General features: G+C 39.2%; 1 pseudogene; it reads right to left on the reverse strand.

Moving 5' to 3' along the window:
- Nucleotides 1-685: 685 nt before the first annotated feature.
- Nucleotides 686-1,498, reverse strand: LOC128639506 (DNA damage-inducible transcript 4 protein-like; annotated as a pseudogene).
- Nucleotides 1,499-10,095: the final 8,597 nt, after the last annotated feature.

Raw genomic sequence — 10,095 nt, forward strand, 5'->3', positions numbered from 1 at the left:
CAAGTGTAACACTGTAAACAGTCATAAGCGGCAGTTTAATACAATATTCAGCAAGTGGCAGTGCTTGCCCAGGCAGACCGTCAACACTGCGCTGGCTGCATGAAATGAGCTCTAGCTGCCGTGATCTCAGTAGTCAGATACAGGCAACAAACACTTTGCCTCAAGGGCAAAATTGCACATTTAGTTCAAGGATTACATTTTACACTAAAAAACATTGAGGTAGAATCAATCCACCTAGGTGCAGTCCAGCTGCCGTTAGAGTATACAAAAAGTCCCCCAGTGCAATATATCAACTTCAGTACATTTAGGTGCATATGTCATTTGAACTCAGTTCTCAGTACCCCATGAGTGAATTGTATCAATTAAAAAAAGACAAATACTTCATTTTATGGAACATACCCAAAACCTGGATTTTAGGTTTCCTCTCACTGACAGAGTAATGAGAGCAAAGTGCAGACACCACTCTGACTGTGAATGGGTTAACTTTCTCAGCAACTGGCAAGTTTAGCAGCAAAATGAACCCAATAATTGTGCACCAGCTAAAACAGTTACTGTTAAACTAAACATCCCCCCTATGGTAAAAAACCCTCAAAATTCTGTGATTGCAATGTTATCTTCAATCTTTCAAAGTTTTTGGGGTTTTTTTTACATTGAAAAAAGAAAAATGGAACCACCACTAGTGTTATCAACATTCTTCCACTATGTATTCTTCAGAGCTGTATAGCTTCTTTTTCAAAATCTTAAAGCCAGAACTCAGTTTCAGTGACCCGGGACAGGTTTGGTGCTGAAGAGACCCTGAATTCTGGGCCAGAGTCTGGAGTCCAATCTCAACAAGACAGCTGGAAAGTAGGCACCACGGTCTTATCCGCAGATACCTGGGCCACGCTATGGCAGACTTTGCCATGTTCTACACACAAGTCTAAAAGTGCGCCCAGCAGTCCACACGGCTCGCTGAATGCCAAGTGCAGGAGTTCCTGGCCCATGTGCTGGAGCAGGTCATCAGGAGGCAGGAGTCTAGAACATTTCAAGGAGGTAATCCTGGCTTTGGTCAGACATCTCTTTATCAGCTTCAGAAGACTTGGACAGAGCTGCTCCCCTTCAGGGTCCGTCAAAAGATCAGAGTCAGGTATAGAAATGTTGTCTAAGTCATTAAAGTCACACTCTAAGAAGGAGTTGCTGCCTGTGAGAGATTCACTGTCAGAATTTGGTAGGGATTCACAGTCTAAACTGGGAAGGGAATCACAATCTGAACTGGTGATACTGGAACATCTGTGGAGCACATCTGCACACTCTCCATCCCATAAGTGCTGTGATGAGGGGTCTCCGTCCAGATCCTCCTCAATTATAGATGGGGGGAGTGACAGGGCAGAGAAGGTTTCCCACCGTGCAGGCATGATCAGCTGGATAGTGCAGGACTGGAGAAGGACGGTGCAGGGTCCTCTCTGCGGGTACCAGGCGGTGCAGGAGGGTAAGTGCTAAATCCGACCTCCCAGTTGTGTTACAGTCCCAACACTGGCCGCAAACGCTCCTATATTAACAAACTTTTTTACCACTACAATTTTCTCCTGTGTGTAGGAGCAGGGATATATAGGAACTAGGGCCTTTTATCTGTGTTACTCTCTATTTTGGAGTATACCTCTTAGTTTCTGAATGGTACCAGCTGCACATCTACATAATAATTACATGATGTACAAATATGCCAAGTTAAAGTAGTAGCTAATGCTACTGCTACAAATCAACAGCAGCAGGGGAAGCCAAATATTGTTTATATATATATATTTTTTTTTTATATATATATATATATATATATATATATATATATATATATATATATATATATATATATATATTGAAGGATAATAAAGGAAAAGAGTGCAAAAGGACTCAAGTGAAATACTTTAATTACAAGCTAAAAACAAATAAAATAAGGTTATCTGCGTACCAGAATTAAAACAATAACAAGCACATAAGTTAAAGGTCTTTAGGCAGACAGTAATCAAGGAATCTTACTGGTTCCAGGTAACTCTCGGTTCACCTTATCAGCAGATTAAAAGTCAGCTATAGCAGAGAGTTCTCCAGGGGAGCCGTCTCAAGTGCAGTTTGTCTCCGTTTAAGGGCCAGCTGTATTGACGGTTCCGGTGGTTAAACTTTAAATTCGTGACTGCTATGCTGCTATACTGAAGTCTGCGTCCTGCAGTGAACACCTGGTGCGTGCACCTGTGGGTGTGTTTTGTTTTTTTATTATTATTTTCTATTATTATTCACTATATTTCTTTTTTGTGTGTATTTTTAGTATTTTTACTATTTTCTCCCAATTTAAAAGCGCTGACTTTCTATTTATTTGTTTGTATATATATATATATATATATATATATATATATATATATATATATATATATATATATATAAAGTACATTTGATGCCTTTCCCACCTTTAAAGTAATAGTTTAATCATATGAATAAGTCAACAATATTTTTTGCATGCATTTCTTTGCAGGTTGTTTTTTAATTCAAGGGACTGCTTATTTATTGTTTTCAGATAAATGCTATGAATAACAATTTTTTTTATGTTCATCTGAGCTTGAACATGTTTACTATTTAATATGTAGCATAGATAATATATTTTTTTTATTAAAGGGACATGAAACTCAAAATTTTTCTTTTATGATTCAGATAGAGAATACAATTTAAAAAAAAAAGTTTTCAATTTACTTCTTTTATCAAATTTGCATTGTACTCACGTTATTCTTTGTTGACGTGATATCTACATAGGTACAAACTTATTTGTGGAAAAAAAGAGGAAAGAGAATTTCCCCTTTAGCATGCAACTATAGCACTCTATGCCCAGACTAATGGTTGGCGAGGTAGGACCATATGATTAAAACGTAGCTTTTATTATGTACAAATTAAAAAATGGGAAAAACAAACATTAAAATCTTATGGTTTTGCACAGTAAATGCAATTTTGAATTGCGGTATAATGAAGAAAAAGTCAGGCCTAAGAGTGTCAAGGAACTATATATCAACCGCAATATAATCAGTAGGTAAGCCGTTAGGTGGACACTGTATGTATTGATCTTAGTGGGGAAAACACATTTTTCCCACACTATAGAGGGAAAATAAAAGTTCACCAGAGTAATAGGCCACTCAAAAGTATAATTATACAGCTTTAACTCATCTCACCAGGAGGCAGTAATAAACATGAGCAATATGTTGCTAAATTGTACCTTATTAAGGTGGAAATAGTTCGCTGCCCAACTACAATTAGGATGTGTGTACAAACAAAGTCGGCAACATTGTGTAACAATTATAAAAGCACTGCTTTATTGCCGTTGGCCAGTTGCCAGTAAATATGTGTCCATAAATATGGACTAGTTAAAGGGTCTTTGAACCTAAATTTTGTCTTTCATGATTCAGATAGAGCATGAAATTTTAATCAACTTTCTAATTTACTCCTATTATCAATTTGTCTTTGTTCTCTTGCTATCTTTATTTTAAAAGCAGGAATGTAAATCTTAGCAGCCAGCCCATTTTAGGTTCAGAACCATGGATAGAGTTTGCTTATTGAAGGCTTACATTTACCCACCAATAAGCAAGCTTAACCAGGTTCTCAACCAAAAAACATAATTTATGTAAGAACTTACCTAATAAATTAATTTCTTTCATATTGGCAAGAGTCCATGAGCTAGTGAAGTATGGGATATACATTCCTACCAGGAGGGGCAAAGTTTCCTAAACCCCAAAATGCCTATAAATACACCCCCACCACACCCACAATTCAGTTTAATGAATAGCCAAGAAGTGGGGTGATTAGAAAGGAGCGAAAGCATCAACCAGGAATTGGAATAATTGTGCTTATACAAAAAAATCATAACCACCACCAAAAAGGGTGGGCCTCATGGACTCTTGCCAATATGAAATAAATTAATTTATCAGGTAAGTTCTTACATAAATTATGTTTTCTTTCATTGGCAAGAGTCCATGAGCTAGTGACGTATGGGATAGCAAATACCCAAGATGTGGAACTCCACGCAAGAGTCACTAGAGAGGGAGGGATACAAATAAAGACAGCCAATTCCACTGAAAAAATAATCCACAACCCAAATCAAAAAGTTTTAATCTTATAATGAAAAAAAACTGAAATTATAAGCAGAAGAATCAAACTGAAACAGCTGCCTGAAGAACTTTTCTATCAAAAACTGCTTCTGAAGAAGAGAAAACATCAAAATAGTAGAATTTAGTAAAAGTATGCAAAGAAGACCAAGTTGCTGCTTTGCAAATCTGATCAACAGAAGCTTCATTCTTAAAAGCCCAGGAAGTAGAAACTGACCTAGTAGAATGAGCCGTAATCCTCTGAGGTGGGGATTTACCCGACTCCAAATAAGCATGATGAATCAAAAGCTTTAACCAAGACGCCAAAGAAATGGCAGAAGCCTTCTGACGTTTCCTAGAACCAGAAAAGATAACAAATAGACTAGAAGTCTTTCTGAAATCTTTAGTAGCTTCAACATAATATTTCAAAGCTCTTACCACGTCCAAAGAATGTAAAGATCTTTCCAAAGAATTCTTAGGATTAGGACACAACGAAAAGACAACAATTTCTCTACTAATGTTGTTGGAATTCACAACTTTAGGTAAAAATTTAAATGAAGTCCGCAAAACCGCCTTATCCTGATGAAAAATCAGAAAAGGAGACTCACAAGAAAGAGCAGATAATTCAGAAACTCTTCTAGAAGAAGAGATGGCCAAAAGAAACAATACTTTCCAAAAAAGTAATTTAATGTCCAGAGAATGCATAGGCTCAAATGGAGGAGCCTGTAAAGCCCTCAAAACCAAATTAAGACTCCAAGGAGGAAAAATTGGCTTAATGACAGGCTTGATACGAACCAAAGCCTGTACAAAACAATGAATGTCAGGAAGATTAGCAATTTTTCTGTGAAACAGAACAGAAAGAGCAGAGATTTGTCCTTTCAAGGAACTTGCAGACAAACCCTTATCCAAACCATCCTGAAGAAACTGTAAAATTCTAGGAATTCTAAAAGAATGCCAAGAGAATTTATGAGAAGAACACCATGAAATGTAAGTATTCCAAACTCGGTAATAAATCTTTCTAGACACAGATTTGTGAGCCTGCAACATATATTAATCACTGAGTCAGAGAAACCTCTATGGCTAAGCACTAAACGTTCAATCTCCATACCTTCAAATTTAATGATTTTAAATCCTGATGGAAAAATGGACCTTAACGGAAGTGGCCAAGGTTGGCAACTGGACATCCGAACAAGATCCGCATACCAAAACCAGTGTGGCCATGCTGGAGCCACCAGCAGTACAAATGAACGCTCCATTTTGATTTTGGAAATCACTCTTGGAAGAAGAACTAGAGGCGGAAAGATATAAGCAGGTTGATAATTCCAAGGAAGGGACAACGCATCCACTGCTTCCGCCTGAGGATCCCTGGACCTGGGCAGATACCTGGGAAGTTTCCTGTTTAGATGAGAAGCCATCAGATTTATTTCTGGAAGCACCCACATCTGAACAATCTGAAGAAACACATTTGGGTGAAGAGACCATTCTCCTGGATGTAAAGTCTGACGACTGAGATAATCCGCTTCCCAATTGCCTATACCTGGGATATGGACCGCAGAGATTAGACAGGAGCTGGATTCCGCCCATGCAAGTATCCAAGATACTTCTTTCATAGCTTGAGGACTGTGAGTCCCACCTTGATGATTGACATATGCCACGGTTGTGACATTGTCTGTCTGAAAACAAATAAACAGTTCTCTCTTCAGAAACTGAAGAGCTCTGAGAATCGCACGGAGTTCCAAAATATTGATTGGTAATCTCGCCTCTTGAGATTTCCAAACCCCCTGTGCTGTCAGATATCCCCAGACAGCTCCCCAACCTGAAAGACTTGCATCTGTTGAAATCACAGTCCAGGTTGGATAAACAAAAGAGGCCCCCTGAACCAAATGGTGTTGATTTAACCACCAAGTTAGAGATAGTCGAATATTGGAATTTAAGGATATTAATTGTGATATCTTTGTATAATCCCTGCACCATTGGTTCAGCATACAAAGCTGAAGAGGTCTCATGTGAAAACGAGCAAAGGGGATCGCGTCCGATGCTGCAGTCATGAGACCTAAAACCTCCATGCACATAGCTACTGAAGAGAATGACTGAGACTGAAGGTTCCGACAAGCTGAAACCAATTTCAGACGTCTTTTGTCTGTTAGAGACAAAGTCATGGATACTGAATCTATTTGGAATCCTAAAACGGTTACCCTTGTCTGAGGAATCAAGAAACTTTTTGGTAAATTGATCCTCCAACCATGTCTTTGAAGAAACAACACTAGTTGATTCGTGTGAGATTCTGCAGAATGTAAAGACTGAGCAAGTACCAAGATATCGTCCAAATAAGGAAACACCGCAATACCCCGCTCTCTGATTACAGAGAGTAGGGCACCGAGAACCTTTGAAAAGATCCTTGGAGCTGTTGCTAGGCTAAAAGGAAGAGCAACAAATTGGTAATGCTTGTCTAGAAAAGAGAATCTCAGGAACTGATAATGATCGGGATGAATTGGAATATGAAGATAAGCATCCTGTAAGTCTATTGTGGACATATAATGCCCTTGCTGAACAAAAGGCAGAATAGTCCTTATAGTCACCATTTTGAATGTTGGTATTCTTACATAACGATTCAAAATTTTTAGATCCAGAACTGGTCTGAAAGAATTCTCTTTCTTTGGAACAATGAACAGATTTGAATAAAACCCCAGACCCCGTTCCAGATATGGAACTGGCACAATTACCCCGGATAACTCCATGTCTGAAACACTCTTCAGGAAAGCCTGAGCCTTTACTGGGTTCACAGGAATGTGTGAGAGAAAGAAACTTTTCACAGGCAGTCTTACCTTGAAACCTATTCTGTACCCTTGAGAAACAATGTTTTGAATCCAATGATTTTGGATTGAATTGATCCAAACATCTTTGAAAAATCGTAGTCTGCCCCCTACCAGCTGCTCTGGAATGAGGGCCGCACCTTCATGCGGACTTGGGGGCTGGTTTTGTTTCTCTAAAAGGCTTGGATTTATTCCAGACTGGAGAAGGCTTCCAATTGGAAACCGTTCCTTTAGGGGAAGGGTCAGGTTTCTGTTCCTTATTCTTACGAAAGGAACGAAAACGGTTAGCAGCCCTAAATTTACCCTTAGATTTTTTTATCCTGAGGCAAAAAGGCTCCCTTCCCCCCAGTGACAGTTGAAATTATAGAATCCAACTGAGAACCAAATAATTTATTACCTTGGAAAGAGAGAGATAGCAACGTTGACTTTGAAGTCATATCCGCATTCCAAGATTTAAGCCATAAAGCTCTTCTAGCTAAAATAGCTAAAGACATATACCTGACATCAATTCTAATGATATCAAAAATGGCATCACAAATGAAATTATTAGCATGTTGAATTAGCTTAACAATGCTATACACATTAGGATCTGGTACTTGTTGCGCTAAAGTTTCCAACCAAAAAGTTGAAGCCGCAGCAACATCAGCCAAAGAAATAGCAGGCCTAAGAAGATGACCTGAACATAAATAAGCCTTCCTTAGATAAGATTCAAGCTTCCTATCTAAAGGATCTTTAAAAGAAGTACTATCTGCCCTAGGAATAGTAGTACGCTTAGCAAGAGTAGAGATAGCCCCATCAACTTTGGAGATCTTTTACCAAAACTCCAATCTATCAGTCGGCAAAGGGTACAGTCTCTTAAACCTTGAAGAAGGAGTAAATGAAGTACCCAGACTATTCCATTCCCTAGAAATTACATCTGAAATAGCATCAGGAACTGGAAAAACCTCTGGAATAACTACATGATGTTTAAAAACCGAATTTAAATGTTTACTGGTTTTAATATCACGAGGACTAGTCTCCTCCATATCTAATGCAATCAACACCTCTTTTAATAAGGAATGAATATACTCCATTTTAAATAAATATGAAGTTTTGTCAGTGTCAATATCTGAGGCAGAATCTTCTGAACCAGATAGATCCTCATCAGAGATAGATAAATCAGAATGCTGTCGGTCATTTAAAAATTAATCGAATTTATGAGAAGTTTTAAAAGACCTTTCTGAATAGAATTAGAAACAAATTCTCTCACATTAACAGGAATATCCTGAACATTAGATTTTGAAGGAACAACAACAGGTAATGGACTACTACTAATGGAAATATTGTCTGCTTTTGAAAGTTTATCATGACAACTAACACAAACTACAGCCGGAGGAACAGTTACCACAAGTTTACAACAAATGCACTTAGCTTTGGTAGAACCGACATCAGGCAGCAGCATTCCAGAAGTAGATTCTGATACAGGGTCAGATTGCAATATGTAATAGAAAAAACAACAACATATAAAGCAAAATTATCAATTTCCTTATATGACAGTTTCAGGAATGGGAAAAAAAGCAAACATAATAAGCAAAAATACATGAAGACTTAAATAATGTCAAAAAGTCTGGCGCCATGTATGACGCCCACAACTGACAAAATATTTTTAGGTGCCAAAAACGTCTGCAACAAACACGAGCGTCATAGATGACGCAACTACGTGAAAACTACACCGGAAATGACAAAAATACGTCAACAAACGTAATTCTCGCGCAAAAAAAGTCTTGCGCCAAGAATGATGCAATAAATTATAACCTTTTGCACACCCGCTAGCCTAACAGCCCGCAATTTAGAATTATTAATTTTTTTTTTTTATATGTGCATTTCCCGAAATAAAACTGACAGTCTGCAAAAAGGAAATATACTGATAAACCTGAATCATGACAAATATAAGTACAAACATTATATTTAGAACTTTACATTTAAAGTGCCAAACCATATCTAAGAGTGTCTTAATAATGGAAAACATACTTAGACACTCATCTACATAAAGTAGATAGCCAAACCAGTACTGAAACAAGAATCAGCAGAGGTAATGGTATGTAAGAGTATATCGTCGATCTGAAAAGGGAGGTAGGAGATGAATCTCTACAACCGATAACAGAGAACCTATGAAATAGATTCCCTGTTAGGATGACCATTGCATTCAATAGGTAATACTCCCTTCACAGCCCTCTGTCATTCACTGCACTCTGAGAGGAACCGGGCTTCAGCATGCTGAGAAGCGCATATCAACGTAGAATCTAGCACAAACTTACTTCACCACCTCCATAGGAGGCAAAGTTTGTAAAACTGAATTGTGGGTGTGGTGGGGGGTGTATTTATAGGCATTTTGAGGTTTGGGAAACTTTTCCCCTCCTGGTAGGAATGTATATCCCATACGTCACTAGCTCATGGACTCTTGCCAATTACATGAAAGAAATGGGCTGACTCCTATGCATCACATTCCTGCTTTTTAAATAAAGATAGCAAGAGAACAAAGAAAACTTGATAATAGGAGTAAATTAGAAAGTTGCTTAACCCCTTAATGACCGAGGACGTGCAGGGTACGTCCTCAAAAAAAAGGCAGTTAATGCCTGAGGACGTACCCTGCACGTCCTCGGTGTGGAAAGCAGCTGGAAGCGATCCTGCTCGCTTCCAGCTGCTTTCCGGTTATTGCAGTGATGCCTCGATATGGAGGCATCCTGCAATAACCATACATGGCCATCCGATGCAGAGAGAGCCACTCTGTGGCCCTCTCTGCACCGGACATCGATGGCCGGTATCGTTGGTGGGTGGGAGCCGAATTGGGAGGCGGGTGGGCGGCCATCGGTGTTGCGCGTGACGTCACGGGGGGCGGGATCGGGATCGGGACCGTCGGGGGCGCGCACGGGCGCGCGCGCGTGCACGGGGGGGTGGCGGGCGGGCGCGTGCACGGGGCGGGAGCGGGTGGGAACCGCTACACTACAGAAAAGTTAAAAAGTAAAAGTAAAAAAAAAATTTAATAAACTTTATTTTGAAAAACCATCTAAGGGATCTGGAAGGGGTGGGGGTTGGTCTTGGGGGGGGGGAAAGCTACACTACAGAAAAGGGACATATTTTATTTAAAAAAAAGCTTTTTTTCACTAAACTGGGTACTGGCAGACAGCTGCCAGTACCCAAGATGGCGCACA

Source organism: Bombina bombina, chromosome 9 (assembly GCF_027579735.1).
Source record: "Bombina bombina isolate aBomBom1 chromosome 9, aBomBom1.pri, whole genome shotgun sequence".
Taxonomy (NCBI): Eukaryota; Metazoa; Chordata; class Amphibia; order Anura; family Bombinatoridae; genus Bombina; species Bombina bombina.